This window comes from Arachis stenosperma, chromosome 3 (genome assembly GCF_014773155.1).
Source record: "Arachis stenosperma cultivar V10309 chromosome 3, arast.V10309.gnm1.PFL2, whole genome shotgun sequence".
In the NCBI taxonomy this organism is placed as follows: Eukaryota; Viridiplantae; Streptophyta; class Magnoliopsida; order Fabales; family Fabaceae; genus Arachis; species Arachis stenosperma.
In genome coordinates, this window is record NC_080379.1 from 134,995,218 (window position 1) to 135,014,964 (window position 19,747).

The window sequence follows — 19,747 nt, forward strand, 5'->3', positions numbered from 1 at the left end:
AATTCACTTCCGGATGCAAGTTCATTACTAGGAGAACTTGACTTGTGATTATCATAATCAAGGAAACCTGCTTCTTAAGTTGTTCCGTCCAGTTCTTCATAAGATACCTGCTTTGGGGGTTGTGCACTCTCCTCCTTAGCATCAATTGCAACGTCCTTGACAGAATTCTCCTCAATTCTGGATTCCCATGGAGGTTCAGCGTCTCCTAAGTCTTCAACCAACTCTTCTTCTTCTATAATGACAGCTTCCTCCACTTGTTCCAGTACAAAGTCATGCTCCGAACTGTCTACTGGAGTTTCTAGTATCTCCTTCATGCTATGTTCTTCATTGGAATGTCTACATGGAGCCATGGGAGTTCCTTGAGTGTCTGAGCGTCGGGGGGGGGGGGTAATCGATTTATCGCTTGATTTAATTGGTGAAGGGTTGCATGAAATTTTTCTACTGTTTCCTTGAGACGTTCCTCGATAGATTCCTGGGTTGATGGATATGGATATGGTGCATAGAAAAGTGGTGGTTCTTGGGAGTAATTTGATTGGAATTGGTGTAGATATGGGTTAAGGTCATATGGAGGTGAATGGTGGTAGGGGGCTTGTGAGTGTGGTGGTTCAAAGCTGTGTTGAGAAGGTGGTTCATAGGCATGTGATGGGGCTCGTTGGTAGCAACAGGGGGGTCCACCATAACTATTGTCTTGGCATGCATTATAGAATGGTCGTCGTCCATGGTAATTTGGAAGGTGTTGTTGCCGAAAGGGTTGATCAGATCCTCGTGGCTCCTTCCATCTTTGATTGCTTTGACCTTGATGCATGTTCCTGTTATAACTTCCATTCCTTTTAAAAAAATTAGAACCAAACTCATAGCGACAGTGGTGAGAATTCATAGTAGCTAATAAAAATTAAAAATGAAAATAAAAACAAAAACAAATAAACAAGCAAAGGAAAAATATTTACAATAACCAATAATAAGGCACACGTTTGTAATTCCCCGGCAACGGCGCCATTTTGACGAACGGATTTCTATCGGTAAAGAAATTCACAAGAATATAATCACGTTGTTAGTATAGTTTCTAAACCAACAGAGAATCCTTTCGTACAAAAGTTTGGTTGTCACAAGTAACAAAACCCAATAAAATTTATAACCGAAGTATTCAAACTTCGGGTCATCTTCTCAAGGAATTGCAGGGAGGTGTGTTTTTTTATTGTTTATGGAAAACAGTATTTTTGGATTTTTGAAAAGTTTGAACAAGAGAAATAAATTACAGGAATTAATAAATCAATAGCTAAGAAAACTCTTGGCAAGGTATGAAAATTAGAAGTCCTATCCTAGTTATCCTTATCAGTTGTGATGAAAATTGCTCGTTGCTCCCACTTACTCAACCTCTAACTATGAAGGTAAGTCAAGTGGATAAACAAATATGAATCCTTAAGTCCTAGTCAATTCCCCAAAGAAAGACTAGAGTTAGTGGAATTCAAGTCAATTAGCAACTTCCAATTATCAATCAACAAAAGAGTTTGATAACTCAAGAGTCTCTAATTACTCAACCAAAGCCAAGAATATAGAAAGCTAAATAAAAATCATAAATATGAAATACCTCAAATTTATATTAAATAAGAAAATCAATCTAAACATGAAGAGTTCATAAACCAAATTGAGAAAATAAATAAAAGGAACATTGAACCTGTAATTTGAAAAAGAAATCATAAATCCTTTAAGAGGAATCCTAATCCTAAAACCTAAGAGAGAAGAGAAAACCTCTCTCTCTAAAAACTACATCTAACAACTAAAATTGTGAATTATGAATGAATGATAAGTCTCCCTTAAGTCTATGCATGTTCCCTGGCTTTATTCTATGTTTCTGGGCCAAAAACTAGGTTAAAACGCGGCCCAAAATCGTCCCCAGCATTTCTTGAATTTTCTGCAGATCGCGCATGTCACGCGTACGCGTCGGTACGCGTCGTTTGATGATTTTCCTCTCCACACGTGCGCGTCAGGCACGCGCTCGCGTCGTTTCTGCAAACTCCAATCCACGCGTACGCATCAAACACGCGAACGAGTCACTGTGATTTTCTCCAATTCGCGCGGTCGCGTGAGCCATGCGTCCACGTCGATGTTCGCTGGTCATCTCCTTAGTTTCTTGTGTTCCTTCCATTATTGCAAGCTTCCTCTCCATTCTCTAATCCATTCCTGTCCTATGAAGCTTGAAACACTTAACACACGATTCACGGCATCGAATGGTATAAAGGAGAATTAAAATACGTAATTAAAAGATCTCTAGAATGCAAGTTTTCAACCATAGAACCAAACTAGGAAGGAATTGTAAAATCATGCAAATCATATGAATAAGTGGGCAAGAATTTGATAAAAACCACTCAATTAAACACAATATAAACCATAAAGTAGTGGTTTATCACACTTCCAAGAATCTTAAGAGTGTTGGAGTTTGGTTGTCTGGCCCTTTTTTATTGCCTTTTGTGTTTGCTTACTTCCTGCTTTAGTCGAAGCGACCTTTGAGGCTAGCTATGTTTGTTTAATCTCATAGAATACTTTTTAAAGTGAGGTCGTGGCTTTTTGGATCAATATGTGTCCCTTCTAGCACACGCCTTCTGTTAGTCGACTTCTCTTATTGCTCTTTCTCGAGTTATTTTTAGTGATCTATTTTTTATCAGTCTCCAGGCCTCTTTCTATGGATTACGTTTTATAACTCTTGTCGCTTTGATTTTGATCTAGTCCGACTTCTTTATGTCAGTCCGTCCTAAGTTATTTTTAGCAATCCATTTTTTCTTAGACCTCATCAGGCCTCTCTCTATGGATTACTTTTTATAACCTTTTGTAGCTTCCATGTCGATTGGTCTGACTTCTTCATGTCAGTCCATTCCAAGTTATTTTTAATAATCCATTTTTTCTCAGACCTCGTCAGGCCTCTTTATATGGATTACTTTATATAACTTTTTGTCGCGTTGGTCGATTGGTCTAACTTATTCATGTCGGTCCTTTCAAAGTTATTTTTAGTAATCCATTTTTATGGGTTACTTTTTATAACTTTTTGTCGCTTTTTCATCTTGCCGATTTTGTAGAGATCGGGCGGTGAGGTTGGGTCTCACTTTGCTGATGTTTGTCGAAATTCGGACGATGAATTCGATTTTCATCGTGGTCGGACGGTGAATTTGTTTTCACCTTGCCGACCTGTGCTTTTGTAATCGGGTGATGAATTTTTGTGTTCAGATTAATGCATCTTGGTCGAGAGGCTTTGTAGAGAATTTGGAAAGTTTTATTCAAATAGAAAAATAGACATGTAGGAAAAAAAATATATACATGTGGGTGCTTACCCTTCTAAGTCAGGTAATTTTGCAGATCTTGGCTTGGTGCCTCGTTAAAAAACCTTCTCAGGAAAAAAAGTGCACCTTCTCCTAAGATCTTTTATTACCTCCTAACTATAATACCTTCTTAGGTTACAGGCGTGCCATGACCTTGGTAGCTCTCGCCCCTCGAGTTCGGACACCCTGTAGTAGCCTTTTCCTAGTACCTCTTTAACTTGGTAGGGTCCTTCCAGTTAGCTGCTAGCTTTTCTTCTCCTGGTCGACCTGTTCCGATGTCATTTTGGATTAGGATGAGATCATTGTTGGCAAAACTTTGCCGAACCACTTTCTGATTGTATCTTGAGGCCATTCAACGTTTTAATGCTTCCTCTCTGATCCGAGCTCTCTCTCAGATTTCTAGAAGTAGGTCAAGCTCTTCCCTTTGATTTTGGGAGTTGACCTCTTTGTTGTAGTGGATTATTCTGGGGGATCCTTCTTCGATCTCTACTGGGATCATTGCCTCCATTCCATAAGCCTTCAAAAGGGTGATTCCCTTGTTGTGGAGTGTGGAGTTGTTCGATATGCCCATAGGACTTGTGGGAGTTCTTCAGCCCATGCTCACTTTGTGTCCTGTAATCTCCGTTTTAACCCGGCTAGTGTGACTTTGTTGGCATCTTCTGCTTGTCCATTAGCCTGGGGGTGTTCTACGGATGTGAATTTGTGCTTTATTTTCAAGTCGGCTACCAACTTTCTGAAACATGTGTCTGTGAATTGAGTGCCATTGTCTGTGGTGATGGATTGAGGAATCCCAAACCTTGTGACAATGTTCCTATATAAGAATTTTTGACTTCTTTGAGCAATGGCATTAGCTAGAGGCTCTGCATTAATCCATTTTATGAAGTAATCGACCCCTACAATGAGGAATTTGACTTGTCCTGACCCTTGGGGAAAAGGTCCCAGGAGGTCGAGTCCCCATTTTGCGAACGGCCAGGGTGATGTTACGCTAACGAGCTCCTCTGGAGGGGCGACGTGGAAGTTTGCATGTTTCTGAAATGGTGGACATGTCTTTACGAACTCTGTTGCTTCTTTCTGCAAGGTCGGCCAAAAGAACCCGGCTCGGAGTACTTTTTTGGAGAGAGCTCATGCTCCAAGGTGATTGCCGCACATGCCACTGTGTACTTCTTCCAAAATCTCCTTTGTGTTAGAGGTCGACACACACTTTAATAGGGGTGTTGAAATCCCTTTCCTGTATAGGATGTTGTTTATGATGGTGTAGTATTGTTCCTCCCGTTTTAGCCTCTTCGCCTCCTTTTGGTCTGTAGGGAGTATCTCTGATTTGAGGTAGTTGATTATGGAGTTCATCCATCCTTGATCCTGACCTGATATGGCTAGGACCTTTTCTTCCTTCGAAATGGATGGGCTCTGCAATATTTCCTGGAAGAGGCTTCTATTATTGCCCCCTGTTTTGGTGCTGGCTAATTTTGAGAGTGCGTCAGCTCGGGCATTCTATTTTCGAGGTATATGGGAACCTCATATTCCCCAAGTTGTCCGAGCTATTCCTTGGTTTTTTCCAGGTGCTTTTTTATGGTAGGATCCTTAGCTTGATAGCTCCCCGCTATTTGTGAAGTGACTACTTGTGAATCGCTGAAGATGATAAGCTTTTGAACCCCAATCTCCTTAGCCAGCCTCAAACCGGCTAGTAATGCCTCGTATTCAGCCTGATTGTTCGAAGCAGGAAATTTGAATTTTAAAGAAAGTTCGATTTGAGTTCCCTGATCGCTTTCTATTATCACACCTGCACCACTCCCAGATTTGTTTGAAGAGCCATCAACGTAGAGGTTCCATTTTGTAGGAGTTCCTGGTGTGTCAATGTACTCAGCGATGAAATTGGCTAAATATTGAGACTTGATAGCCATCTGAGCTTCATATTGAAGATCAAACTCAGATAGCTCAATTGCCCACTGCAGAATTCTTCCAGCTAAGTCTGTTTTCTAGAGAATGCCTTTTATGGGCTGGTTGGTTCGGACCTTGATTGTGTGAGCTTGAAAATACGGGCGAAGTCGTCGAGATGTTAGTATGAGAGCGTAGGCAAACTTTTCTATCTTTTGATAGTTTAGTTCGGCTCCTTGTAGGGCTTTGCTGATGAAGTAGATGGGCTGTTGCCTATTCCCATATTCTCTGACTAGTGCTGAGGCTATTGCCCGACTTCCTACTGCAAGGTATAATACGAGTGCTTCTTCTTCCCGTGGCCGGGAAAGGATGGGTGGTTGTCCTAGAAACCTTTTGAAATCCTGGAAGGCTTGCTCGCACTCTGATGTCCATTCGAACTTTTTTCCCTTCCTTAGTGTGGCGTAAAAGGGGAGAGATCTTATGGCCGATCCAGCTAAAAACCTGGACAAGGCTGCCAATCTTCCGTTGAGTTGTTGTACTTCTTTGATGCAGGTCAGACTTTTCATGTCGAGTATAGCCCGACATTTATCTGGGTTTTCCTCAATTCCTCTTTGTGTGAGCATGAAGCCCAAGAACTTGCCAGCTTCTACTACGAAGGTGCATTTGGCTGGATTGAGTCGCATGCCATGCTTTCTTATGGTGTAGAACACTTTGGTGAGGTCGGACAGTAATGATTCCTCACTCTGTGTTTTTACCAACATGTCGTCTATATATACTTCCATTAGTTTTCCAATGTGTTCTGCGAAGACTTTGTTCATCAACCTTTAGTAGGTAGCTCCTGTGTTTTTAAGTCCGAATGGCATGGCGACATAACAGTAATTTGCTTTTGGAGTTAGGAATGAGGTCTTTTTCTGATCAGGTGGATACATTGGAATTTGATTGTATCCTGAATAAGCGTCGATGAACGAGAGGTACTTGTATCCGGAGGAGGCATCCACTAGAGTGTCGATACTTGGGAGTGGATAGGGATCTTTTGAGTAGGCTTTATTGAGATTGGCTTAGTCGGTGCACATCCGCCACTTCCCATTTGATTTTTTCACCAAGACAACATTAGCTAGCCATAGTGGGTATTTAACTTCTCTTATGAATCCTGCCTCCAGTAAAGCTTGTACCTGTTCTTCCACAGCTTGGGATTTTTTGGGTCTGAGTTTTCTACGTTTCTGTTGTACTGGCCGAGATCCTGGGTATACTGCCAACTTGTGGCACATTAGTTTAGGTTCTATGCCCAGCATTTCTGCGGCCTTCCATGCAAAGAGGTCGACATTGTTCCTTAAGAACTGAATCAGAGGCTCCTTTACGTCTCCATTTAAGGTTGCCCCAATATTGGTTATTTTGTCTAGGGTGTCTCTGATCTGAATTTCTTCAATCTCGTCCTCAGGTTGTGGACGAAGTTCTTTCCGACCTCGAACTCCACCGAGCTCGATGGTGTGGATTTCTTCTCCTTTGCCTTTGAGGTTCAGGCTTTCGTTGTAGCAGCATCGCACTATTTTCTAGTCTCCTTTTATCGTAGCGATCCCCTCTGGAGTTGGGAACTTCATGCATAGATGTGGAGTCAAAACTACTGCGTCGAGCTGATTTAGTGTTGTCCAACCTATCAGGGCATTGTAGGCTGAGCTCACGTCGACTACGATGTATTATATGTTGAGTGTCTTTGGTCGGATTCCTTTTCCAAAGGTTGTGTGTAGCGAGATATATCTGAGCAATTGGATTTGAGTGTCTCCTAATCCAAACAAGCTATTCAGATATGCTCTGAGCTCTTTTTCTTTTAGGCCGAGTTTGTCGAAGGTAGATTTAAACAAGATATCCGCCGAGCTTCCTTGGTCCACCAGTATGCGGTGGAGATTAGCATTGGCCAATATGATAGTAATGACCATGGGGTCATCATGTCCCGGGATAATGCCTGCTGCGTCTTCTTGAGTAAAAGTGATAGTAGGGAGGTCGGATGATCCTTCTCCTTCTCCAACGTGATATACTTCTTTAAGGTGCCTTTTGCGAGATGATTTTGAGATCCCCCCTCCTGCGAATCCGACGTTTATCATATGAACGTGCCTCTCCGGAGTGTGAGGTGGTCGCTCAGTTCATCTACCCTCTTCGTCCCTTCTTCTCTTTCTAGGCTCATCCGATTTGTTGGCTAAATATCGATCTAGTCGTCCCTCTCTTACCAATTTCTCTATGACATTTTTTAAGTCGAAGCACTCGTTGGTAGGATGTCCATAGATTCGGTGGTATTTACAGTATTCTGTCCGATTTCCTCCTCCTTTTTGCTTTTGATTAGGCGAGGTGGTAGGATCTTCTCAGTGTGGTACATTTCTCGGTAAACATCCACAAGAGCCACCCGAAGAGGGGTGTAATTGTGGTATTTTTTAGGCTTCTCTCCATGTTGATTTTCTTTTTTCTTGGACTCTTTATCCTTATCCCGAGAGGAGTAGGAGAATCCAGGTTTTGATGTCTCTCTTAGTCGAGAGTTTTCCTCCATGTTGATGTACTTCTCTGCCCATTCTTGCACTTTATTTAAAGATGTTGGGTGTTTATTTGATATGGAATGACTAAAGGGTCCTTCTCGTAGGCCATTGATAAGACCCATAATGGCTGCCTCTGTTGGTAGACTTTGTATGTCCAGGCATGCTTTGTTGAATCTTTCCATGTAGTTATGAAGACTCTCCCGATCTCCTTGCTTTATCCCTAATAGGCTCGGGGCGTGTTTGGCTTTGTCCCTTTGGATAGAGAATCAGACAAAAAATTTCTTGGCTAAGTCATCAAAACTTATGATAGACCTAGGAGGCAAGCTGTCGAACCACTTAATCGCTGCCTTTGTCAAAGTAGTTGGGAAGGTTTTGCATCGAATAGCGTCTGAGGCATCGGTGAGATACATTCTACTTCTAAAATTGCTGAGATGATAGCTTGGATCGGAGGTGCCGTCGTATGGGGTCCTGTCGGGAGCTTTGAAATCCTTTGGAACTTTAGCTTTCATGATTTCTTTGGTGAAGGGATCTTGATCTTGATCTTTGTGGGGGTTGTCACCATGACCGATTTGAGTGGTTTTGGTTTTTAGATCTGCCTCGAGCTTTAGGAGCTTATTCTCTAGTTCTCGGCGTCGCCTGGTTTCTCTCCGAAGGTCCCTCTCGGCTTCTTGTTGATGCTCGGCTTCTTTTTCGAGCTGTTTAAGATGGTCTTGTTGAGCTTGTAGAGCCTCTAGGATTTCTGTGTTTGGGGGTTGCTTATCTCTGTTTGGTTGAGATGCATCTTTTTGTATATTGTCCGCATTTTTGTGTGGTGTTCTATTCTCTAGATCAGAGTCGTAGTTGTTGTCAAGGTTGTTCGCCATGATGATGGGATGACTTCTAGGTTCTTCGGCAATAGCGCCAATATTTCGAGGGTTACCTGAAACTGTAAGCCGATCTCGAACGAGATTTGTGGTGGTGGTCGGAGCTGACGTGTCCAACTTGTTAGACTTGATGGTGCAGCTGATCCTTCCTCATCGGAGGGTGGTGGTACCTGCAAGAGACTCTGATGCTTAAGTTAGCACGTGCTTTAGGTAGGTTTTTAGTAGAATCAGAGTATGAGTTATACCTGGGTGCTCCAGTATATTTATAATAGTGTGGAGTGACCTTTCTGGAGTTAAGATAGTTATTTTATCTTATCTTTGAGTGAAATCATCTTTTCTTTAGGGGGAACCGCCTTTATCTTTCTAGGCTTTGGCTGCCTTTAGATTTGGACTGGGTTCCTTCGTTTGGGCCTGCTTGGGCCTTTTATGGCAATTTGGCCGATCTCTTTGTGAAGAGGTTGGATAATCCTTACCTGAAGAGGTCGATCGTCTTGTCATCAATCAGCCCGGGTCATACAGCTCGACCCAAGGCATGAACAGTCAGTTACCCTGTGATAGTTCACAACACAATCATAGTGTACCACAAAATCCTCCCATTCCACCAAACACTAATGTCCACCCTATGAAAACCAGATCCAAGACAGGCAAGTCTAAACCCAAAATCTTTTTAACTAAACATAGTGATGAGAAATCTGAAGACAGACCACCAAAAACTGTAGCTACTGCTCTTACTATACCACATTGGTATGAGTCTATGAAAGAAGAATACAATGCCCTTATGAGAACTAATACCTGGAACCTAGTGTTGCCACCACCTCATGCTAAAATTATAGGCTTTAAATGGATTTTCACCACTAAAAATAATCCTGATGGATTTGTGCAAAAATACAAAGCACGATTAGTTGCACAAGGCTTTGGACAAAGTGAAGGTTTTGATTTTGGCCAGGATTTTAGTCCAGTGATTAGGCCTACTACTGTGAGAATTGTGCTAAGCTTAGCCTTATCCAAAGGTTGGGTTATTCGACAATTTGATTTTAATAATGCTTTCTTGAATGGAGATTTATCTCAACTTATTTATATGCAGCAGCCCAAGGGTTTTGAAGTCAAATCTGAAACATTAGTGTGTAAACTAAATCAATCCCTATATGGCCTGAAGCAAACACCACGAGAATGGTTCCTAAAGTTGAACAAAACTCTAGAAACATTTAGCTTTACAGCTGCAAAATCAGATACCTCTTTGTTTTTGAAATACACTTCCAATCATGTCATATATCTTCTATGCTATGTAGATGACATCATTATTACAGGGAGTGATTCAACTCAAGTTGACTTGATGATTAAAACTTTAAATACAGTTTTCTCATTAAAGGATCTAGGTGAACTGAGTTATTTTCTAGGTGTTGAAGTTAGAAGAACTACTGCAGGACATATTCATTTATCTCAAACAAAATATGTGAATGATTTACTCTCAAAATTAAACATGGGAGAGGCAAGTGCAATGCCAACTCCCATGATATCATCTCTTCAGCTGTTGACTACAGGTTCGGAAGAATTTGAGGATCCAAGACTATATAGATCTGTTGTTGGAAGTCCTCATTATCTCACAATTACCAGACTAAACGTTTCCTTTGTTGTGACCTTGAAGACCATAGGTCAGTCACCGGGTTTTGCATTTTTTTAGGTTATAATCTTGTGTCTTAGTGTTGTAGGAAGCAAATCACTATCAGTAGGAGCTCGACAGAGGCTGAATTTCGAAGTCTTACCGCATGTGTAGTAGAAACAGTTTGGATCAAGAACTTGTTGCTCGAATTGAAAGTTCAACTTCAGATATCTCCAACAATTTTCTGTGACAACTTAAGCACTGTAATGCTTGCTTCCAATCCAGTGTTACATGACAAAACGAAGCACTTCCAACTTGATATACAATTTGTTCGAGACAAGATCAAAAGTAATGAACTACATGTGATCCATATCCCAGGTCAAGAGCAAATTGCTAATATATTGACTGGTGCATGGAATTGTGATCATCAACAATGGCTCCAATAGTTTGGTAGCTCTCACACGTGAATTACACTTAGTCACAACTCCGCACAACTAACCAGCAAGTGCACTGGGTCGTCCAAGTAATACCTTACGTGAGTAAGGGTCGATCCCACGGAGATTGTTGGTATGAAGCAAGCTATGGTCATCTTGTAGATCTCAGTCAGGCTGATTCAAATGTGATTGAATTAGATAATTAAAAGATAAATAAAATAAATAGGAAATAAAGATGAAGTTACTCATGTAATCCAATGGTGGGAATTTCAGATAGGTGCATGGAGGTGCTGTGTTCCTTCCGAATCTCTACTTTCTTATTACATTCATCCAATCCTTCTTACTCCTTTCCAAGGCAAGCTGTATGTAGGACATCACCGTTGTCAATGGCTACATCCCATCCTCTTAGTGAAAATGGTCCAAATGCTCTGTCACAGCACGGCTAATCATCTATCGGTTCTCAATCAGGTTGGAATAGAGTCCCGTGATTCTTTTGCGTCCGTCACTAACCCCCAGCCTTTAGGAGTTTGAAGCTCATCACAGTCATTCAATCCCAAAATCCTACTCGGAATACCATAGACAAGGTTAGACTTTCCGGATTCCCATGAATGCCACCATTAATTCTAGCTTATACCACGAATATTCTGATCAAGGAATCCAAGAGATATGCGCCTGGTCTAAGGTAGAACGGAAGTGATTGTCAGTTACACGCGTTCATAGGTGAGAATGATGATGAGTGTCATGTATTATCACATTCGTCAAGTTGAAGTGCAACGAATATCTTAGAACAGGAATAAATCGAATTGGGTAGAAAATAATAGTAATTGCATTAAAACTTGAGGTACAGCAGAGCTCCACACCCTTAATCTATGGTGTGTAGAAACTCCACCGTTGAAAATACATAAGTGAAAAGTCCAGGCATGGCCGAATGGCCAGCCCCCCCAAGATCTAAGAACTAATCGTCCAAAGATGTCTAATACACTAGTAAAAAGTTCTATTTATACTAAACTAGCTACTAGGGTTTACAGAGGTAAGTAATTGATGCATAAATCCACTTCCGGGGCCCACTTGGTGTGTGCTTGGGCTGAGCTTGATCTATCCACGAGCTGAGGCTTCTCTTGGAGTTGAACGCCAAGTTGTAACATGTTTTGGGCGTTCAACTCTGGTTCGTGACGTGTTTCTGGCGTTTGACTCCAGAATGCAGCATAGAACTGGCGTTGAGCACCAGTTTACGTTATCAAATTCAGAATAAAGTATGGACTATTATATATTGCGGGAAAGCTCTGGATGTCTACTTTCCAACGCCGTTAAGAGCGCGTCATTTGGAGTTTAGTAGCTCCAGAAAATCCATTTTGAGTGCAGGGAGTTCAGATTCTAACAGCATCAGTAGTCCTTTGTCAGCCTCTTATCAGAGTTTTGCTGAGGTCCCTCAATTTCAGCCAGAAAATACCTGAAATCATAGAAAAATACACAAACTCATAGTAAAGTCCAGAAATGTGAATTTAGCATAAAAACTAATGAAAACATCCCTAAAAGTAACTAGATCATACTAAAAACTACCTAAAAATAATGCCAAAAAGCGTATAAATTATCCGCTCATCACAACCCCAAACTTAAATTGTTGCTTGTCCCCAAGCAACTGAAAGTCAAATAGGATAAAAAGAAGAGAATATACTATAAATCCAAAAATATCAATGAATATTAATTCTAATTAGATGAGCGGGACTTGTAGCTTTTTGCTTCTGAACAGTTTTGGCATCTCACTTTTTCCTTTGAAGTTTAGAATGATTGGCTTCTCTAGGAACTTAGAATTTCGGATAGTGTTATTGATTCTCCTAGTTAAGTATGTTGATTCTTGAACACAGCTACTTTTATGAGTCTTGGCTGTGGCCCTAAGCACTTTGTTTTCCAGTATTACCACCGGATACATAAATGCCACAGACACATGACTGGGTGAACCTTTTTAGATTGTGACTCAGCTTTGCTAGAGTCCCCAGTTAGAGGTGTCCAGAGCTCTTAAGCACACGCTTTTTGCTTTGGATCACGACTTTAACCACTCAGTCTCAAGCTTTTCACTTGGACCTGCATGCCACAAGCACATGGTTAGGGACAGCTTGATTTAGCCGCTTATGCCTGGATTTTAGTTCCTTGGGCCCTCCTATCCATTGATGCTCAAAGCCTTGGATCCTTTTTACCCTTGTCTTTTGGTTTTAAGGGCTATTGGCTTTTTCTGCTTGTTTTTTATTTTTCTTTCTATTTTTTTCGCAAAATATTTTTTTTTCGCAAGCTTTGTTCTTCACTGCTTTTTCTTGCTTCAAGAATCAAATTCATGATTTTTCAGATTATCAATAACATTTCTTTTTGTTCATCATTCTTTCAAGAGCCAACAATTTTAACATTCATAAACAACAAGATCAAAATTATGCACTGTTTAAGCATTCATTCAGAAAACAAAAAGTATTGTCACCACATCAATATAATTAAACTAATTTCAAGGACAATTTTTGAAATTCATGTACTTCTTGTTCTTTTGTATTAAAAAAACATGTTTCATTTAAGAAAGGTGAAGGATTTATGGAATTTATTCATAGCTTTAAGACATAGTTACTACATACTAATGATCACGAAGTAGAGACACAAAGCATAGATGAACATATAACATAAAAACCGAACAACAGAAAATAAGAGCAAGGAATGAGTCCACCTTAGTGGCGTCTTCTTCTTGAAGGACCAATAATGTCCTTAAGCTCTTCTATGTCCCTTCCTTGCCTTTGTTGCTCCTCCCTCATTGCTCTTTGATCTTTTCTAATTTCATGGAGAATGATGGAGTGCTCTTGATGTTCCACCCTTAATTGATCCACATTGTAACTCAAATCTTCTAAGGAAGTGTTGAGTTGTTCCCAATAGTTGTTGGGAGGAAAGTGCATCCCTTGAGGCATCTCCGGGATTTCTTGGTGATGAACTTCCTCATGCGTCTCTTGGGTTCCATAAGTGGGCTCTCTTATTTTCTCCATCCTTTTCTTAGTGATGGGCTTGTCCTCCTCAATGAGGATGTCTCCTTCTATGATAACTCCAGCTGAGTAACATAGATGGCAAATAAGATGAGGAAAAGCTAGCCTTGCCAAAGTAGAGGACTTATCGGCTATTTTGTAGAATTCATAGGAGATGACTTCATGAACTTCTACTTCATCTCCAATCATGATGCTATGAATCATGATGGCCTGATCCACAGTAACTTCAGATCGGTTACTGGTGGAGATGATGGAGCGTTGAATGAACTCCAACCATCCTCTAGCCACAGGATTGAGGTCTAGTCTTCTCAGTTGAACCGGCTTTCCTTTGGAGTCTCTTTTCCATTGAGCTCCTTCCACACATATGTCCATAAGGACTTGGTCCAACCTTTGATTAAAGTTGACCCTTCTAGTGTAGGGGTGTGCATCTCCTTGCATCATGGGTAAGTTGAATGCCAACCTCACATTTTTCGGACTAAAATCTAAGTATTTCCCCCGAACCATTGTAAGATAATTCTTTGGACTCGGGTTCACACTTTGATCATGGTTCCTAGTGATCCATGCATTCGCATAGAACTCTTGAACCATTAAGATTCTGACTTGTTGAATGGGGTTGGTTAAAACTTCCCAACCTCTTCTTTGGATCTCATGTCGGATCTCCGGATACTCATTTTTCTTGAGCTTGAAAGGGACCTCAGGGATCACCTTCTTCTTGGCCACAACATCATAGAAGTGGTCTTGATGGGCTTTGGAGATGAATCTTTCCATCTTCCATGACTCAGAGGTGGAAGCTTTTGTCTTCCCTTTCCCTTTTCTAGAGGATTCTCCAGATTTAGGTGCCATCAATGGTAATGAAAAAACAAAAAGCTTATGCTTTTACCACACCAAACTTAAAATTTTGCTCACCCTCGAGCAAGAGAAGAAAGAAAAGAAGAAGAAGAAGAAGAAAATATAGAGGAGAGGGGGAGAGGTGTATTCGGCTAAGAAGGATAAGAGAGGTGTGTGTTGTGTGAGAAAGATTTTTGAATTTTGAAGGTAGGTGGGGTTTATGGGGAAGAGTGGATGGATGTGAGTGGTGAAGGGGTAATTGGGAAGAGAGATTAAGGTGATTGGTGAAGGGTTTTTGGGAAAGTGTGTTATAGGATTAATTAGGAGGTAAGGTGGGAATATGTTAGGTGGGGATCCTATGGGGTCCACGGATCCTGAGATGATCATGTGGGGTCCACAGATCCTGAGGTGTCAAGAATTTACATCCCTGCACCAATTAGGCATGTAAAATGCCTTAGCATACCATTCTGGCATTTAAAAGCCAAAGTGGTGCACGTTCTGGGCGTTCAACGCCCATGTGTAGCATGTTTCTGGCGTTGAACGCCAGTTCCATGCTTGTTACTAGCGTTCAGCGCTAGCTTTCCTCAGGGCATATTCCTGGCATTCAAACACCAGGATGTTGCATGTTTCTGGCATTTAGCGCCAAATCCATGCTCTGTTCTGGCGTTGAACGCCAGCCAGATGCTCCTTACTGGCGTTTAAACGCCAATAAGTCCTTCCTTCAGGGTGTGATTTTTCTTCTGCTGTTTTTAATTTTAATATTTTTTCGTGACTCCACATGATCATGAACCTACTAAAACACAAAATAACAATTAAATAAAATTAGATAAATAAAAATTGGGTTGCCTCCCAACAAGCGCTTCTTTAATGTCAATAGCTTGACAGTGGGCTCTCACGGAGCCTCACAGGTGATCAGGTCAATGTTGTGGTCTCCCAACACCAAACTTAGAGTTTGGATATGGGGGTTCAACACTAAACTTAGAGTTTGGTTGTGGCCTCCCAACACCAAACTTAGAGTTTGATTGTGGGGGTTCAACACCAAACTTAGAGTTTGGTTGTGGCCTCCCAACACCAAACTTAGAGTTTGATTGTGGGGGCTCTGTTTGACTCTGTATTGAGAGAAGCTCTGCATGCTTACTCTCCCTTGTTACAGAAGGATAGCCGTGTGCCTTAAACACAAGGTAGTCCCCATTCAATTGAAGGACTAATTCTCCTCTGTTAACATCTATCACAGCTTCTGCTGTGGCTAGGAAAGGTCTTCCAAGGATGATGCATTCATCCTCCTCTTTCCTAGTGTCTAAGATTATAAAATCAGCAGGAATGTAAAGGCCTTTAACCTTTACCAACACGTCCTCTACTGATCCATAAGCTTGTCTTACTGACTTGTCTGCCAATTGTAATGAGAATAAGGCAGGTGATAAACCACTATTTTATAGTTTATATTGTGTTTAATTGTGTGGTTTTGTCATAATCCTTACCCACTTATTCATCAATTTAGCATGCATCTAGATTTCCTTCCTGATTTTATTACATGTTTGAAAATTGCTTCCTAGAGACTTTAATTATTTAATTTCAATTCTCCTTTATTCCATTCGATGCCGTAATCTGTGTGTCAAGTGTTTCAGGCTTCATAGGGCATGAATGAGACGGAGATTGGAGAGGAAGCTAGCAAAAATGGAAGGAACACAAGAATTTGAGGAGATAACCAGCGAAAAGTGACGCAGTCGCATAGCTCACGCGACCGCGTGAAGGAGCACAAATCGCAGTGACGCGGCCGCATGGCTTGCGCGGCCGCGCGGATTGAAAAGCACAAGCAACGCGATAGTGTGGACGACGCGAACGCGTGAAGAGGAGAAGCGCCAGCGACGCATCCGCATGGACAACGTGATTGCGTGACATGCGCGATCTGCATAAACTGCAGAATTTGAAACCAGCGACTTTAGCCCAGTTTTCGGCCCAGTTTTCGGCCCGGAACAGCAGACTAGAGTCAAAGAATATGCAGAAACAAGAGACAATTCATTAAGTTTTTTTTCAGATCTAGTTTTTTACTCTCTTAGGTTTTTCTCTCTAGTTTTTAGAATTTTAATTTTCAATTGGTCTTAGCATTGGAACATCAAGAAGAGTCATTTCCTTATCAAGACTTCATCATTCTAGTTTGTTCTCTTAACTTGGTTTTATTCTTCCATGTTCTTTGTTATGTTCAATTTTGTCATTCAGATATTTTTGTGATTAATTAATGCAAGGATTATTTCTTTTTAATTTAATTTCCATTCCAATAATCATGTCTTCTTTTAATTCCCTTTCATGTTCCATGGATTCTTTAATTACAATGCGTGAGTAGTTTCATTACTTGATGGGGAGTTGATTAAAAGGAACTCCTGAGTTGGAAGGATTGAAAGAAAAATTTGTAATTGGGTTAGATGTTGGATTGCTATCCTGTCACCGACGCCAATCGCTTTAAACTAAGTGGGTTGCAACTTGTGAACAGATCTGGCATTTCCACTTGTTTGACTTTCTCTTACCTAGTAAGGGATAACCAAACAAAACAACTATTAATTATAAATTAATCTTACAATCACACCATCAATGATAGAGATTCTAACCAATCAATTCCCAGTCAAAGCCTTTTATTTTTATTATTTAAATTTCCTCAAATTAAATCCCAATTTACTTAGCTCAACTCTTTTTGGAATATCTGATTAATAAAACAGCACACTTTTCTGCAACTCGTTGGGAGACGACCTGGGACTTAAAACTCCCAGTAATTTTAATTTAAACTTTCAGTGACATATTTCTAAATTGATAGGCAGATTTTCGGTGAGTTAAGAACTATACTTGCAACATAAACATTTTATTAAATTTTTAATTCACCAGCTTCTGCATCTCTATCAATTTTTGGCGCCGTTGCCGGGGAGTTGCAATAGAGTGCTTATTTTATTAATTAGAATTTATTTATTTGCATTTTATTTAATTTTGCTACTATGAGCTGCGTATTTCTTCCGTCAAATGACACGTTCACCTCCTGATCCGCGCTTGCTAATATTTGATCCTGAAATTGAAAGAACAATTTCACGAATAAGGCGAGAACAGTGTAGGTTAGTCCGCTCTGAGGGCGGATCTGAAAGTGAATCTGAGGAAGAAACCAGCCCCCGTTCTACTGATTCGGTTGTTTTACGTGCAGAAAACATGGCAGCTAAAAGAATTACCATTCAGGAGGAAGGAGCTCCTGATTTTACACTGCAACCGTTTCAAGCGCATCATCCAGCGGTAGCTACGGATTTTGAAATAAAGACCGCACTACTAAATTTGATGCCGAAGTTTCATGGCCTACCTGCTCAAGAGCCTATCAAGCATTTGAGAGATTTCCAGGCAGCCTGTTCTACTGTCAGGCGTGATGGCGCTGATGAAACTTCAATTCTGCTGAAAGCTTTTCCGTTCTCTCTTGAGGGAAAAGCAAGAGAGTGGTACTACACTCAACCTCTAGCAAACGTATCCAACTGGGATACACTCAGAAAGGAGTTCCTGGAGAAATTCTTCCCATCTGAAGTTACTGATAAACTAAGGAAGGATATCTCTATAATTGTTCAGGATGACAATGAAACTCTCTTTGAATACTGGGAGCGCTTCAATAATCTTCTGGAAGCATGCCCCCACCACATGATTGACAAGATCGTGCTACTCAGCTATGTCACACAAGGTATGAGGCCCCAAGATAAGACCACATTGGAAAGTGCCAGCAATGGGTCTATAAAGAAGTACAAGACCACTGATGAAGCTTGGCAATTGATCAGTGATTTAGCTGAATCTACTCAGAACCACAGACAGAAGCAAGGCCGTTCAAGGGCCGTTGCAGAAGTATCTTCTGGCATAGAAACTACTACTCTAAATCGAAGCATTTGTGAAATAACCAACCTGCTTAAGCAAATGCAGTTTGATGAGCGGATATTTTATACGCTTTTTGGGGGTAATTTCATGTAGATTTTAGCATGTTTTAATTAGTTTTTAGTTAAATATTATTAGTTTTTAGGCAAAAATCATATTTCTGGACTTTACTATGAGTGTGTGTATTTTTCTGTGATTTCAGGTATTTTCTGGCTGAAATTGAGGAAGCTGAGCAAAAAATCTGACTTAGGCTGAAAAAGGACTGCTGATGCTGTTGGATCCTGACCTCCCTGCACTTGAAATGAATTTTCTGGAGCTACAGGAGTCCAATTGACGCGCTCTCAATGGCGTTGGAAAGTAGACATCCAGGGCTTTCCAGCAATATATAATAGTCCATACTTTGCGCGAAGATAGACGACGTAACTTGGCGTTGAATGCCAAGTTCATGCTGCTGTCTGGAGTTAAACGCCAGAAAAACGTCATGATCCGGAGTTGAACGCCCAAAACACGTCATAACCTGGAGTTTAACGCCAAGAAAGGCCTCTACTCGTGGATAGCATTAGTCTCAGCCCCAGCACACATTAAGTGGGCCCCAGAAGTGGATTTCTGCACCAATTATCTTAGTTTACTCATTTTCTGTAAACCTAGGTTACTAAGTTTACTATTTAAACAACTTTTATAGACATTTCTTGTACCTCATGACATTTTCAGATCTGAATTACATACTTTTGACGGCATGAGTCTCTAAACTCCATTGTTGGGGGTGAGGAGCTCTGCAGCGTCTCGATGATTTAATACAATTCCTTTGTTTTCCATTCAAACACGCGTGTTCTTATCTAAGATGTTTATTTGCGCTTAATTGTGAAGACGGTGATGATCCGTGACACTCATCACCTTCCTCAATTCATGAACGTGTGTCTGACAACCACCTCCATTCTACATCAGATTGAATGAATATCTCTTAGATTCCTTAATCAGAATCTTCGTGGTATAAGCCGGATTGATGGCAGCATTCATGAGAATCCGGAAAGTCTAAACCTTGTCTGTGGTATTCCGAGTAGGATTCTGGGATTGAATGACTGTGACGTGCTTCAAACTCCTGAGGGCTGGGCGTTAGTGATAGACGCAAAAGAATCAATGGATTCTATTCCAACCTAATTGAGAACCGACAGATGATTAGCCGTGCTGTGACAGAGCATAGGAACGTTTTCACTGAGAGGATGGGAAGTAGCCATTGACAACGGCGACACCCTACATAGAGCTTGCCATGGAAAGGAGCCTTGCGTGTATTGAGGGATTTCAAGGAAGAGTTGAAGTCAAAGGACAAAGCATCTCCAAAACTCCAACATATTTCTCATTACTGCACAACAAGTAACACTGTTATTCTCTTTTATTTTTATAATCAAATCTAATAATTCCAACTT

General features: G+C 40.9%; 1 non-coding gene across 1 annotated transcript; it reads right to left on the bottom strand.

Moving 5' to 3' along the window:
• Positions 1-17,996: 17,996 nt before the first annotated feature.
• LOC130971575 (small nucleolar RNA R71) lies at positions 17,997-18,104 on the bottom strand. The gene has a single exon (XR_009082787.1). It is a non-coding gene; the product is annotated as a small nucleolar RNA R71 (small nucleolar RNA).
• Between the last annotated feature and the right edge of the window lie 1,643 nt (positions 18,105-19,747).